A 15,302-nucleotide genomic window follows, 5' to 3' on the forward strand; every position below is an offset into this window, starting at 1 on the left:
TGTGAGCGTGTGAGTGTGACGCAAGAGTGCAAGAGTGTGAGCGTGTGAGTGTGACGCAAGAGTGCAAGAGTGCGAGCGTGAGTGTGACGCAAGAGTGCAAGAGTGCGAGCGTGAGTGTGACGCAAGAGTGCAAGAGTGCGAGCGTGAGTGTGACGCAAGAGTGCAAGAGTGCGCGAGTGAGTTTGACGCAAGAGTGCGAGAGTGAGTGTGACGCAAGAGTGCGAGAGTGAGTGTGACGCAAGAGTGCAAGAGTGCGCGAGTGAGTTTGACGCAAGAGTGCGAGAGTGAGTGTGACGCAAGAGTGCGAGAGTGAGTGTGACGCAAGAGTGCGAGAGCGAGTGTGACGCAAGAGTGCGAGAGCGAGTGTGACGCAAGAGTGCGAGAGCGAGTGTGACGCAAGAGTGCGAGAGCGAGTGTGACGCAAGAGTGCGAGAGCGAGTGTGACGCAAGAGTGCGAGAGCGAGTGTGACGCAAGAGTGCGAGAGCGAGTGTGACGCAAGAGTGCGAGAGCGAGTGTGACGCAAGAGTGCGAGAGCGAGTGTGACGCAAGAGTGCGAGAGCGAGTGTGACGCAAGAGTGCGAGAGCGAGTGTGACGCAAGAGTGCGAGAGCGAGTGTGACGCAAGAGTGCGAGAGCGAGTGTGACGCAAGAGTGCGAGAGCGAGTGTGACGCAAGAGTGCGAGAGCGAGTGTGACGCAAGAGTGCGAGAGCGAGTGTGACGCAAGAGTGCGAGAGCGAGTGTGACGCAAGAGTGCGAGAGCGAGTGTGACGCAAGAGTGCGAGAGCGAGTGTGACGCAAGAGTGCGAGAGCGAGTGTGACGCAAGAGTGCGAGAGCGAGTGTGACGCAAGAGTGCGAGAGCGAGTGTGACGCAAGAGTGCGAGAGCGAGTGTGACGCAAGAGTGCGAGAGCGAGTGTGACGCAAGAGTGCGAGAGCGAGTGTGACGCAAGAGTGCGAGAGCGAGTGTGACGCAAGAGTGCGAGAGCGAGTGTGACGCAAGAGTGCGAGAGCGAGTGTGACGCAAGAGTGCGAGAGCGAGTGTGACGCAAGAGTGCGAGAGCGAGTGTGACGCAAGAGTGCGAGAGCGAGTGTGACGCAAGAGTGCGAGAGTGCGAGCGTGAGTGTGACGCAAGAGTGCAAGAGTGCGAGCGTGAGTGTGACGCAAGAGTGCAAGAGTGCGCGAGTGAGTGTGACGCAAGAGTGCGCGAGTGAGTTTGACGCAAGAGTGCGAGAGTGAGTGTGACGCAAGAGTGCGAGAGTGAGTGTGACGCAAGAGTGCGAGAGTGAGTGTGACGCAAGAGTGCGAGAGTGAGTGTGACGCAAGAGTGCGAGAGTGAGTGTGACGCAAGAGTGCGAGAGTGAGTGTGACGCAAGAGTGCGAGAGTGAGTGTGACGCAAGAGTGCGAGAGTGAGTGTGACGCAAGAGTGCGAGAGTGAGTGTGACGCAAGAGTGCGAGAGTGAGTGTGACGCAAGAGTGCGAGAGTGAGTGTGACGCAAGAGTGCGAGAGTGAGTGTGACGCAAGAGTGCGAGAGTGAGTGTGACGCAAGAGTGCGAGAGTGTGTGTGACGCAAGAGTGCGAGAGTGTGACGCAAGAGTGCGAGAGTGAGTGTGACGCAAGAGTGCGAGAGCGAGTGTGACGCAAGAGTGCGAGAGCGAGTGTGACGCAAGAGTGCGAGAGCGAGTGTGACGCAAGAGTGCGAGAGCGAGTGTGACGCAAGAGTGCGAGAGCGAGTGTGACGCAAGAGTGCGAGAGCGAGTGTGACGCAAGAGTGCGAGAGCGAGTGTGACGCAAGAGTGCGAGAGCGAGTGTGACGCAAGAGTGCGAGAGCGAGTGTGACGCAAGAGTGCGAGAGTGTGAGCGTGTGAGTGTGACGCAAGAGTGCAAGAGTGTGAGCGTGAGTGTGACGCAAGAGTGCAAGAGTGTGAGCGTGAGTGTGACGCAAGAGTGCAAGAGTGCGAGCGTGAGTGTGACGCAAGAGTGCAAGAGTGCGAGCGTGAGTGTGACGCAAGAGTGCAAGAGTGCGAGCGTGAGTGTGACGCAAGAGTGCAAGAGTGCGCGAGTGAGTGTGACGCAAGAGTGCGCGAGTGAGTTTGACGCAAGAGTGCGAGAGTGAGTGTGACGCAAGAGTGCGAGAGTGAGTGTGACGCAAGAGTGCGAGAGTGAGTGTGACGCAAGAGTGCGAGAGTGAGTGTGACGCAAGAGTGCGAGAGTGAGTGTGACGCAAGAGTGCGAGAGTGAGTGTGACGCAAGAGTGCGAGAGCGAGTGTGACGCAAGAGTGCGAGAGCGAGTGCGACGCAAGAGTGCGAGAGCGAGTGCGACGCTAGAGTGCGAGAGCGAGTGCGACGCTCGAGTTCGAGTGTGTATGTGACGCAAGAGTGCGAGTGTGTATGTGACGCAAGAGTGCGAGTGTGTATGTGACGCAAGAGTGCGAGTGTGTATGTGACGCAAGAGTGCGAGTGTGTATGTGACACAAGAGTGCGAGTGTGTATGTGACACAAGAGTGCGAGTGTGTATGTGACACAAGAGTGCGAGTGTGTATGTGACACAAGAGTGCGAGTGTGTATGTGACACAAGAGTGCGAGTGTGTATGTGACACAAGAGTGCGAGTGTGTATGTGACACAAGAGTGCGAGTGTGTATGTGACACAAGAGTGCGAGTGTGTATGTGACACAAGAGTGCGAGTGTGTATGTGACACAAGAGTGCGAGTGTGTATGTGACACAAGAGTGCGAGTGTGTATGTGACACAAGAGTGCGAGTGTGTATGTGACACAAGAGTGTGAGTGTGTATGTGACACAAGAGTGTGAGTGTGTATGCGACACAAGAGTGCGAGTGTGTATGCGACACAAGAGTGTGAGTGTGTATGCGACACAAGAGTGTGAGTGTGTAAGCGACACAAGAGTGTGAGTGTGTATGTGACACAAGAGTGTGAGTGTGTATGTGACACAAGAGTGTGAGTGTGTATGTGACACAAGAGTGTGAGTGTGTATGTGACACAAGAGTGTGAGTGTGTATGTGACACAAGAGTGTGAGTGTGTATGTGACACAAGAGTGTGAGTGTGTATGTGACACAAGAGTGTGAGTGTGTATGTGACACAAGAGTGTGAGTGTGTATGTGACACAAGAGTGTGAGTGTGTATGTGACACAAGAGTGTGAGTGTGTATGTGACACAAGAGTGTGAGCGTGTGAGTGTGACGCAAGAGTGCAAGAGTGTGAGCGTGTGAGTGTGACGCAAGAGTGCAAGAGTGCGAGCGTGAGTGTGACGCAAGAGTGCAAGAGTGCGAGCGTGAGTGTGACGCAAGAGTGCAAGAGTGCGAGCGTGAGTGTGACGCAAGAGTGCAAGAGTGCGAGCGTGAGTGTGACGCAAGAGTGCAAGAGTGTGAGAGTGAGTGTGACGCAAGAGTGCAAGAGTGCGAGAGTGAGTGTGACGCAAGAGTGCAAGAGTGCGCGAGTGAGTGTGACGCAAGAGTGCAAGAGTGCGCGAGTGAGTGTGACGCAAGAGTGCAAGAGTGCGCGAGTGAGTGTGACGCAAGAGTGCAAGAGTGCGCGAGTGAGTTTGACGCAAGAGTGCGAGAGTGAGTGTGACGCAAGAGTGCGAGAGTGAGTGTGACGCAAGAGTGCGAGAGTGAGTGTGACGCAAGAGTGCGAGAGTGAGTGTGACGCAAGAGTGCGAGAGTGAGTGTGACGCAAGAGTGCGAGAGTGAGTGTGACGCAAGAGTGCGAGAGTGAGTGTGACGCAAGAGTGCGAGAGTGAGTGTGACGCAAGAGTGCGAGAGTGAGTGTGACGCAAGAGTGCGAGAGTGAGTGTGACGCAAGAGTGCGAGAGTGTGAGAGTGAGTGTGACGCAAGAGTGCAAGAGTGCGAGAGTGAGTGTGACGCAAGAGTGCAAGAGTGCGCGAGTGAGTGTGACGCAAGAGTGCGAGTGTGTATGTGACACAAGAGTGCGAGTGTGTATGTGACACAAGAGTGCGAGTGTGTATGTGACACAAGAGTGCGAGTGTGTATGTGACACAAGAGTGCGAGAGTGAGTGTGACACAAGAGTGCGAGTGTGTATGTGACACAAGAGTGCGAGAGTGAGTGTGACACAAGAGTGCGAGAGTGAGTGTGACACAAGAGTGCGAGAGTGAGTGTGACACAAGAGTGCGAGAGTGAGTGTGACACAAGAGTGCGAGAGTGAGTGTGACACAAGAGTGCGAGAGTGAGTGTGACACAAGAGTGCGAGTGTGTATGTGACACAAGAGTGCGAGTGTGTATGTGACACAAGAGTGCGAAAGTGAGTGTGACACAAGAGTGAGAGTGTGTATGTGACACAAGAGTGCGAGTGTGTATGTGACACAAGAGTGCGAGAGTGAGTGTGACACAAGAGTGCGAGAGTGAGTGTGACGCAAGAGTGCGAGCGTGAGTGTGACGCAAGGGTGCAAGAGTGCGAGCGTGAGTGTGACGCAAGGGTGCAAGAGTGCGAGCGTGAGTGTGACGCAAGAGTGCAAGAGTGCGAGCGTGAGTGTGACGCAAGAGTGCAAGAGTGAGTGTGACGCAAGAGTGCGAGAGTGAGTGTGACGCAAGAGTGCAAGAGTGCGCGAGTGAGTGTGACGCAAGAGTGCAAGAGTGCGCGAGTGAGTTTGACGCAAGAGTGCGAGAGTGAGTGTGACGCAAGAGTGCGAGAGTGAGTGTGACGCAAGAGTGCGAGAGTGAGTGTGACGCAAGAGTGCGAGAGTGAGTGTGACGCAAGAGTGCGAGAGTGAGTGTGACGCAAGAGTGCGAGAGTGAGTGTGACGCAAGAGTGCGAGAGTGAGTGTGACGCAAGAGTGCGAGAGTGAGTGTGACTCAAGAGTGCGAGAGTGAGTGTGACGCAAGAGTGCGAGAGTGAGTGTGACGCAAGAGTGCGAGAGTGAGTGTGACGCAAGAGTGCGAGAGTGAGTGTGACGCAAGATTGAGAGTGAGTGTGACGCAAGAGTGCGAGAGTGAGTGTGACGCAAGAGTGCGAGAGTGAGTGTGACGCAAGAGTGCGAGAGTGAGTGTGACGCAAGAGTGCGAGAGTGAGTGTGACGCAAGAGTGCGAGAGTGAGTGTGACGCAAGAGTGCGAGAGTGAGTGTGACGCAAGAGTGCGAGAGTGAGTGTGACGCAAGAGTGCGAGAGTGAGTGTGACGCAAGAGTGCGAGAGTGAGTGTGACGCAAGAGTGCGAGAGTGAGTGTGACGCAAGAGTGCGAGAGTGAGTGTGACGCAAGAGTGCGAGAGTGAGTGTGACGCAAGAGTGCGAGAGTGAGTGTGACGCAAGAGTGCGAGAGTGAGTGTGACGCAAGAGTGCGAGAGTGAGTGTGACGCAAGAGTGCGAGAGTGAGTGTGACGCAAGAGTGCGAGAGTGAGTGTGACGCAAGAGTGCGAGAGTGAGTGTGACGCAAGAGTGCCAGTGTGAGGCAAGAGTGCCAGTGTGAGGCAAGAGTGCGACACAGAGTGCAACATGTGAGTGTAAAGATGGTACAGAGGAAGCACACCTACCTTCAAGGTGTCCCTTCCGGGTTTGATTCCCTAACCGAGTATAATCCGACCGATTGGTGCATTACAGGCACGGTTGCATCACGTTTGCCGATCCTCAGATGGACGTTAAGCTGGTTGTCCCATCTGCTAGCATTATTTGTTCGGTTGGTATCTTTCTTGAAGAGGTGGCAAAAGAAGATAAGGTTTTGGGGCTGGATAAACATCTTAGAGGACTGAAGGAGATGGCAAAGCAGATAATGTTGGCAGAGCAGAGAAGCATATTAATGTGTATAAATAACATCATGCTCATCTGCTCTGCCAACAGGAGTCCAAGTCATTGATGTATGAAAGGCTTACCTTTGCTCCGACTGAGTGACGGCCATTCTTCATAAAAGCAGCCACATCAGGCATCCAAACTTTTGCACACGCTCACATCTTCCAGGGTGTTAAAACCGTTTGTAAATAGAAGATAATTCACTCCTCCTGGATATAAAATAGTTGGAAACTGTGTCGCTTTTGCAGCATGCTGTTGTCGGCAATACGGGACTTGCGAAACAATGTAATCTGTCCCAGAATGTTCAGCGCAAATGCGGAGAAACCCGTGGAAGGAGCGTTCATCGTGCATGTTAACGTGTACTTTCTTGTGCATGCGACATAAGGATTGTTAGATGAAATAGCTCACGAAGCTTCAAGCCAAAAATACTTGGAAAAGTACGTGAGAGGGAAGGGATGCGCCTCTGCACGACGAAGGAGTTTGGGAACTTTCTCAGCTCTCCCAAGAGGTTGAGATCCTGCAGCTGCCCGTAGTGCAGGCTCCCAATGACGTGGTCAGGAGTCTGCAGTGGAAGGCTCAAATAATTATGCATGGGCGCGTTCTACCCATATCCTCGATGACACTTGGCAGTGAATGTGCTCAACCTTGCGGGAGTGCCTCCTGTGAACAAGGTAGGCTTGGTGATTTATTTAATTGATGTCTGCAATTGGAAAGACGATGCAATGAGTCATTATCAACAAACTAATGGCGAGCAACTCTGACAAAGGACATCTTCATGATATGAAAATACACACACAAAGCTTGTGCTAGCTATATTTATGTTAGAACAATATGTACCAGGCAGACTTCCCTGAGGGACACCACATGTCTGCTTTGGCTGCTTCTTCAATGATGGGAAGGTCATATCTGGGGCTTGTGAATGAACTTTAAAAATGATATTTATTACGGATCATATTCCGAGACAAGTATATCTGTTCCCTACAGGAGCAGCAGGAAGGGTTATGTTATTTATTATTCTCTCTGCGGTATATAGATTAGAGTAGATCGAGGCTCGAAACGTCACGGTGTTTGTCCAAGGAGGAAAAACCGCTTGGGTAGAGGGGATATTATTAGTATTAATATTGTTTTGTAATAATATTAATATTATGCTGTTATTATCATTTGTGTTGTAAGTACTTTTGTTATTGAAAGCGACCTTGGAGAAACGCCACCATAAGCTTATTTATACACCTTCACATGGATTTTGCCCAAGGGGAAAACCCCCTTGGGGAGGGGGGCAAATGAAGTCAGTACAACCTCCATTGTGTGGCCCTTTGCCCTCCTTTCAGGTTTGGTTGAGATTGGTAAAATAATGACTGAATGTATTGTGGTCAGACAGACGGACGGACAGACACTAAATTGTGGATCTGTGTTGCCCATACACCACCTGTGCAGTATTTTGTTGTAATACTGTTGTGGGGCCGGGTTTGGCGGCGATAAACGACCACCAGGGGGAGCAGTAGGGTCATCTCCAATGAACACCCCAAAATTTAGTCGTGACTCTCAGATAAGTCCGAAAGGTCACGGGTCCCTTAGCGGACCGTGGTCGCCAATATTTTGACGGCGTGGGACAGGGTTAATTGCCTAATTTCAATATACCTAAGTACCCACGTCGTCAAATTACCGGGGAAGTCACACCCTCAACGGACTCTGTCGAACCGGGTCGCTCTCGCGACCTCAGTCCAGTGTAACCGAGCGGAATTACCAGAGTCCGTCGGTCCAAACGACAACTTAGGGCACACGGCTTCCCTAATTGTCAATATGCACCGTGCTAAACCAATGAAAGAAAGTGACAGACAACGAGCTGGTACATTGAACAATTGTGGGTGGGGGGGTATTTATCATGGGGCAGGGGAGCACAAAGAGCAGAGTTAAAACCGAATCCGAGAAATGCAATTTACAAGGAACACAGGCACTTAACTAGTTGGTACTTACGCAAGCACGCACACACGCACACACGCACACACAAAAAAGAAATGGACCCCGTGGGTCTTTATTCGGCCCCTCAGCCCAGAGGGAAGGCGAATTGGGGGAACAGAGCCTGGCCGGGTACCTTCCTGCCTCGTGCAGTCACACCGGACTCCAACCACCATGGTGGGACTCGAACCCACGTTCCGAAATCCACAGGCCCACGACCCTGGCTGCTCGGCCACCACCACCACGAGCCACCGTGAAGGACATTCCCGTTAGACATAGGGGTGGGGCCCTAACTATAAACACATACCTATCGAGATACCTGAGCTATGGGGACTGCTGTCTGTGTGTAAAAGCCTTCCAAATCCATAACAATACTACTATCGAAGCAAAGTGCCCAACACATCAAAATAATCAAGTTTCGGGACAAGCTTTGGCCCGGATCATTTGGCCACGAGGAAGCACACAAATCACAACACAGATTATCTGCTTCACAGATCGTGTATGGACGTTCCTTTGTCCTCCAATATGGCTGCAGGGTCAGTTGTGCGCAAAAATTGCTGAAGTCACTAAACACTCTCCACGTCTGACAGCAATCTCAAACCAGAGAGTTGGTGTCAAAGCCACCCAATGCTCGCCTGTTTATACATTTATCGTTTTTAAAAGACTCGTCTAATAATTAATATTTTTTATAAAGCATTGCAGGGAAGTCTAAAAGTAAATGACCGTTTTTACAGCCATTTTTCCCTGCTGTGCAGGGGTTGGCTTTTTCTTGAGGAAATGTTTTATGGCCGGATGCCCTTCCTGACGCCAACCCTGGTCGCCTCTTACGACACACAGGGATATGGTATACCTATTCTAACCGGGGCATACACCGGGACCAGTACACTGGTACTCATTTCGCCAACCTCGGAAGGATGACAGGCTGAGTCAACCCCCTGGTGTTAATTCAGCAGCCAACGGGGCTTGAACTCAGGACCCTGGGATCCCAAGCCACCACCCTAACCACCAAGCCAACACCAGGCTTGCAGGGAAGTCTGATCCAAATAATTTTAAAGCAATATATGTATTTGTATATTGTAATCAGTAACATGAACGCAAGAGAGCACAATATACGCCCGAACAAGAAGGTATATACAGAATTGTGCTACTACAAAGAAAACAGCATCCTGGTTGCCATGGCAACCACTTTAGATGACCAACTTATGTCGCGACATACCGTCTCCACAGTCTGTACCTTCTTCTTCTTCTTCTTCTTCCGGCTGCTCCCGTTAGGGGTCGCCACAGCGGATCATCCGTATGATCCGCATGGTGATGTGGCTTAGTTTTTACGCTGGATGCCCTTCCTGATGCAACCCTGGTCGCCTCTTACGACACAGGGATATGGTACACCTATTTTTACCCGGGGCATACTGGTACTCACTTCGCCGACCTCGGAAGGATGACAGGCTGAGTCAACCTCCTGGTGTATTAATTCAGTGGCCCAACGGGACTTGAACTCAGGACCTTTTGGATCCCAAGCCGCTGCCCTAACCACTGCGCCAACACCAGGCTCTCCACAGTCTGCTCCGATATACCAGATATGAAACGTGAAAGTTGAAAACTTTGGGAGTTAGAGTGCAGACAGGAACGGATGGAAAACAGCATCCTGGTTGCTATGGCAACCACTTTAGATGACGAACGTATGTCACGACACACCGTCTCCACAGTCTGTAGCTATGTACCAAATATGAAACATGAAAGTTGAAAACTTTGGGAGTTAGAGTGCGGACAGGACTGGATGGAAAACGGCAACCGCTTTAGATGACAAACGTATGTCAGGACACACCGTCTCCACAGTCTGTACCTACTGTATGTACCAAATATGAAACGTGAAAGTTGAAAACTTTGGGAGTGAGAGTGCGGACAGGAACGGATGGAAAACAGCATCCTGGTTGCCATAGCAACCACTTTAGACATGCCACGACACACCGTCTCCACAGTCTGTACCAAATATGAAACGTGAAAGTTGAAAACTTTCATAGCTACATCTGTTGCTGCGGACAGGAACGGATGGACGGACCGACATCACATTTATACATATACATACATATATACATATATATATATATATATATATATATATATATATATATATATATATATATATATATATATATATATATATATATATATATATATATATATATATATATATATATATATATATATATATATATATATATATATATATATATCGGGCATATAAAAATAGTGTGGGAGATTACATTATAAAAAAACATTAGAAAGGAAAAAAATAACTTGCACCAAAAACTTTGACATTTTCACGCTGACGCTCACACCGGGGGTATCGCAATAGCTCTCCGTTCTTCGAACAGGAGAGCTAAAAAGGGAATTTGATTACGGGTCCAGCACACAAGAGGTTGGCATATTCTTTGGAAGACACCACGGGATCAACAGCATCGACAAGAACACAACTCAAATGCAGTTTGGACAGCAGGTGTGTGTGTGTGTGTATGTATATATATATATATATATATATATATATATATATATATATATATATATATATATATATATATATATATATATATATATATATATATATATATATATATATATATATATATATATATATATATATATACACTTGCAGTTGGGAAAATAATAAACGGATTCCATGCTAGATTCTCCAACCTTTATTTGAACAAACAATGACTCAACAGTTTCGATTACCAACATGTGCAACGCACCATGCATCTATTAACCTTTCTCAAGAGTGATGAAAATTATCACAACACCCCCCTAAATACCCAAAGGTGGGGGAGGGGCAAGCTGGACAGCAAATCAATGCACGTATCACGTCACTCACACATTCTGACGTCACTCACACATTCTGACGTGCACAAATTTTAAAAAAACCATTCGCACATTAACAGATTTTAAAAAACACTCATGTGAACTAATTAGATTGCACCAAACAACATTTCAGATAACTTGTTGTTATCTGAAACAGGTTATAAGTGTCATCAATGTAGCGCTACGTTGATGACACATTAATGTCATTAACGTTAGAATATATATATATATATATATATATATATATATATATATATATATATATATATATATATATATATATATATATATGCACTACATGACCAAAATAAAGTATGTGGACACCTGCTCGTCCAACATCTCATTCCAAAATCATGGGCAATAATATGGAGTTTGTCCCCCTGCCATTTGCAGCTGTAACAGCCTCCACTCTCCTGGGAAGGCTTTCCTCTGGAGATGGAACATTGTTGTGGGGATTTGCTTCCATTCAGCCACAAGAGCATTAGTGAGGTCGGGCACTGATGTTGGGCGATTCGGTCTGGCTCGCAGTCGGTGTTCCAATCCATCGAAAAAGGTGTTTGATGGGGTTGAGGTCAGGGCCCTGTGCAGGCCAGTCAAGTTCTTCCATACCGATCTCAACAAACCATTTTTGTATGGATCTGACTTTGTGCACGGGAGCATTGTTATGCTGCAACAGGAAAGGGCCTTCCACAAACTGTTGCTGCAAAGTTGGAAGCACAGAATTGTCTGGAATGTCATTGTATGCTGTAACGTTAAGATTTCCCTTCACTGGAACTAAGGAGCCAAGTCAGAACCATTAAAACAGCCCCAGACCATTATTCCTCCTCCACCAAACTTGGCATCCGCCAAATCCAGATTCGTCCGTCGGACTGCCAGATGGTGAAGCGTGATTCATCACTTCAGAGAACGCGTTTTCACTGCCCCAGAGTCCAATGGTGGTGACCTTTACACCACTCCAGTCAACATTTGGCATCACGCATGGTGATCTTCGGCTTGTGTGCGGCTGCTCGGCCATAGAAACCCATTTCCTGAAGCTCTCGCCAAGCAGTGATTGCACCAACGTTGCTTCCAGTGTCAGTTTGGAACTCGGTAGTGAGTGTTGCAACCGACAACAGATGATTTTTTCACGCTATGCACTTCAGCACTCGGCGGTCCCGTTCTGTGAGCTTGTGTGGCCGACCACTTTGCGGCTGAGCTGTTGTTTCTCCAAGACGTTTCCACTTCACAATAACAGCACTTACAGTTTACCGGGGCAGCTCTCGCAGGGCAGAAATTTGACGAACTGACTTGTTAAAAAGGTGGCATCCCATAACGGTGCCACGTTGAAAGTGACTGAGCACTTCAATTCGGCCCATTCTACTGGCAATGTTTGTTTATGGAGATTTCAAGGCTGTGTGCTTGATTTTATACACCTATCAGCAATGGGTGTGGCTCAGGTCAGGTCAGGTATGGGAGCATGTGCCAGAACAGCGCGTCGCTGCATCCACTTTCCGCTGGTACTCCAGGGGCCTCCGCCTGGCCATCCCCCAGGCAGATGCCAGGCCCATCCCCATCTCCTTGAGATGATGGTCAACCTGCTGCAACCACAAGGCACGTGGTTGGCCCACTGGCCTCCTCAACTCACGAGACTCCCTCGCTGAGAGAATCTGGTTAGCAGGATCAGCATCAGGAAAACGAGCCACATGTCCATACAGCCGCAACTGACGCTCACGGACTATGCAGGTAACAAATCTCATCAGAGTCTCCCTCAGCAACCGCTCGTTGGACACAAAATCTGACCAGCGATAGCCAAGGATTCTCCGAAGAGACCTGGTACCAAAGGAATTAAGTCTCCGTCTCAGATCCTTGGTCAGATTCCAAGTCTCGCATCCATAGAGGAAGACTGGAAGTACCAACGACCTGAAGACTCGGACGTTCATCCTCCCGCACAGGTACCGGCAGCGCTACACCCCATGATCCAGTGAATCCATGACTCCCCAGGCCCGACCCAGACGTCTATTGACCTTTGACTCACAGCCAGCAGAGACATGAATATCACTGCCAAGGTAAGTGAATCTCTCCACGACCTCAACATCCTCACCACAAACAGACACAGACAGGACAGCAGCATCCAAGATGTCACTGAAAGCCTGGATCTTAGTTTTGACCCAAGAAACCCATAATCCCAACGGCTCCGAATCCTCATTCAGCACCTCGAGGGCTCCGAAAAGGATATCTAAAGTCTCTGCAAAGATGACTGCATCATCTGCAAAATCAAGGTCCGAGATCTTGACATTCCCAAATGATGCACCGCAGCTTGATCTCTCCAACATCCTCCCTAAAATCCAGTCCATACAAGTGCTGAAAAGTGTGTGGGCAAGTACACATCCCTGACGAACTCCAGTAACAACTGGGAATAAGTCAGAGATGGTACCACCACATCTCACAGCACTCTCAGTACCAGAGTAGAGTTCAGACATCAGATCGATCAGTTTTGGTGGCACCCCACGAAGACCAAGAATCCTCCAGAGGACATCCCGATTCACTGAATCGAACGCTTTACAGAGATCAACATAGGCTGCAAGCAGCCCCTGCCGAAACTCTCGTCTGCGTTCGGTGAGGATACGAAGAGCAAGGATACGGTCAATTGTTGACCTCTTTGGTGTAAAGCCTGACTGCTCTGGACGCTGGTGCTCAAGCAGATGGTGGCGAAACCCGATCAAGAATTATCCGAGCAAAGACCTTGCCCGGCACTGAGAGCAGCGTCACCCCTCGGTAGTTGTTGCAGTCTTGGCGATCACCCTTCCTTTTCCAGAGAGGGACAACAAGGCCCCTCTTCCAATCAGTTGGGATGATGCCTGTGTTCCAGGCAGAGCACAAAACTGCATGCAACGACACGAGTGCAGCATTTCCACCAGCCTTGAGAAGTTTGGCATGGATGCCACAGATCCCTGGAGCTTTGCCCCGTTTCAACTGGTTCACCACAGCCCGTGTTTCCACAAGTGAAGGTGGACCACAGTTGATTCGAGGGTCAGCAACAGGGATTGTAACACCCTTGACGTCCAACTCGACAGCTGGGGGATCAGCCTGGTACAACCGCTCAAAGTAACCGGCCCAGCGGGCCTTCACTTCAGACTCCTCTGTCAAGAGCCTACCACTCTCTGCTCTGACTGTAGTGCTCCGAGCGATGGGCTTGGATGAATGAAATGTGCGAATTCCCCTGTAAGCGGGACGAGAATCACCTGTCCACAGGTGATGCTCTACCCCTTCACAGATTCCTCGCACATAGGCTTCCTTGTCCATCCTCAGTGCACGTACAGTTTTACGCCTCAGCTCCCTGAACAGCTCAGCTCTGCCATTCAGCCTGGCCCTGCGACTCTGGTCAATGGTATCCAGTGTCCCTTGAGAGACAAAATTCTTCTTTTCCCTGCGGTGAACTCCAAGGCATCCACCGGCAACATCAAGGACGGTGGTCTTGAAGGCGCTCCACAACTCTTCAGGACCCCCCAAAGCACCCAGACTCCCCAAGTGTCCACTCAGCCTGTTCGCTCAGCCGGTGTGGCTGGAATAGCCGAATCCACTCATTCGGGGTGTCCGCATACTTTTCGCCATGTAATGTATATAAATAAATAGGAAAAAGTGCCGACTGTCCGTGAACTCCGAGGCGGACATCGAGCGGACTCACCGGGACCGAAGCGAAACCTCTGCTCGTCCCCGGATGACTCGTCTCCAGCACGGCTTGGTGCTGCATCAAGTTGGGACTTCAACGGTGGAGGTTTCGGGTGTGAGGTGGTGCAGAGGTGCACCTGCAACTACAACTACAACTACAACTACAACTACAACTACAACTACAACTACAACTACAACTACAACTACAACTACAACTACAACTACAACTACTACTACTACTACTACTACTACTACTGTGCAGCCCTCACCGTATCAGACGCGTTTCCCCGGCTCGAGCCAATGGAACAGCTGCAGTGCAGGAAACAACCAATTAATTATCCACAAAAATTACTGCACGTATTTCACATCACAAACTTCGTTTACACACAGGTAAATCACACCTTTGTGCTTCACGTCAACTTTTTCACCTCACTTCGTCACGTCTTTCCACCTGTACTCTCCCTTTGGTGTCGTTTTTTTCCTCAGGAGAACCAAAGATAACTTTTTTCGCGCCACAACACCAGCTGCTGCTCATCGCGCGAACCGGCTCACAACTTCCTGCACTTTTCATTCACCGGTTATACACGTACTTTTCTATCATTCCTCATTTCCAAGATCTATTCCAATGGTTTATGCGGAATACGATATTAAATACTCAAATAAATATTTTCCCAACGAGCGACGCTCCAAATTCAAGCTGAGGCGTCTGCGGCTAACTTTACCGCATGGCTTTCATAAAGCGAACAAGTGAGAAACTGCGTTTGGCTCTCTTTGGTGTTAAAATAACTGTTAAATGATTCATTTTTTTTTATAAAATAAAGAACAATACTCGTGTGAAATTATATTGAAGTAAAGTAATTGTTAACACTCCGAATGCAAAAGTGATAATCGCTGCTGAAACTCTGCACCTTGTGTTATTCATTCATTATATCGCTCATTCACTCAATCATTCATTATTTATTTGTTTATTTATGAATGTCTGTATGTATGTATGATTGAATGAATGACTGAATGAATGGATGGTGAATAAATGATGAATGGTAAATGAATGAATGAATGACTGAATGAATGGTGAATGAATGAATG

General features: G+C 49.0%; 1 protein-coding gene across 6 annotated transcripts in view; it reads right to left on the minus strand.

Moving 5' to 3' along the window:
* The window catches only part of LYST (lysosomal trafficking regulator), a 346,449-nt gene extending 331,679 nt beyond the window's left edge, over nucleotides 1-14,770 (minus strand). For 3 of the 6 annotated variants that reach the window (XM_085887390.1, XM_085887395.1, XM_085887389.1), the window contains exons 1-2: nucleotides 14,618-14,770; nucleotides 14,233-14,525 (exon numbers count right to left, since the gene is read on the minus strand). The gene's annotated coding sequence lies outside the window, so the exon portion shown is untranslated. The remainder of the gene's footprint in view (nucleotides 1-14,232; nucleotides 14,526-14,617) is intronic. The other 3 variants (XM_085887393.1, XM_085887392.1, XM_085887391.1) reach the window with 3 other exon arrangements.
* Nucleotides 14,771-15,302: the final 532 nt, after the last annotated feature.

This window comes from Eptatretus burgeri, chromosome 7 (assembly GCF_056783735.1).
Source record: "Eptatretus burgeri isolate ZD-2024b chromosome 7, Ebu_testis_v1, whole genome shotgun sequence".
NCBI lineage: Eukaryota > Metazoa > Chordata > Myxini > Myxiniformes > Myxinidae > Eptatretus > Eptatretus burgeri.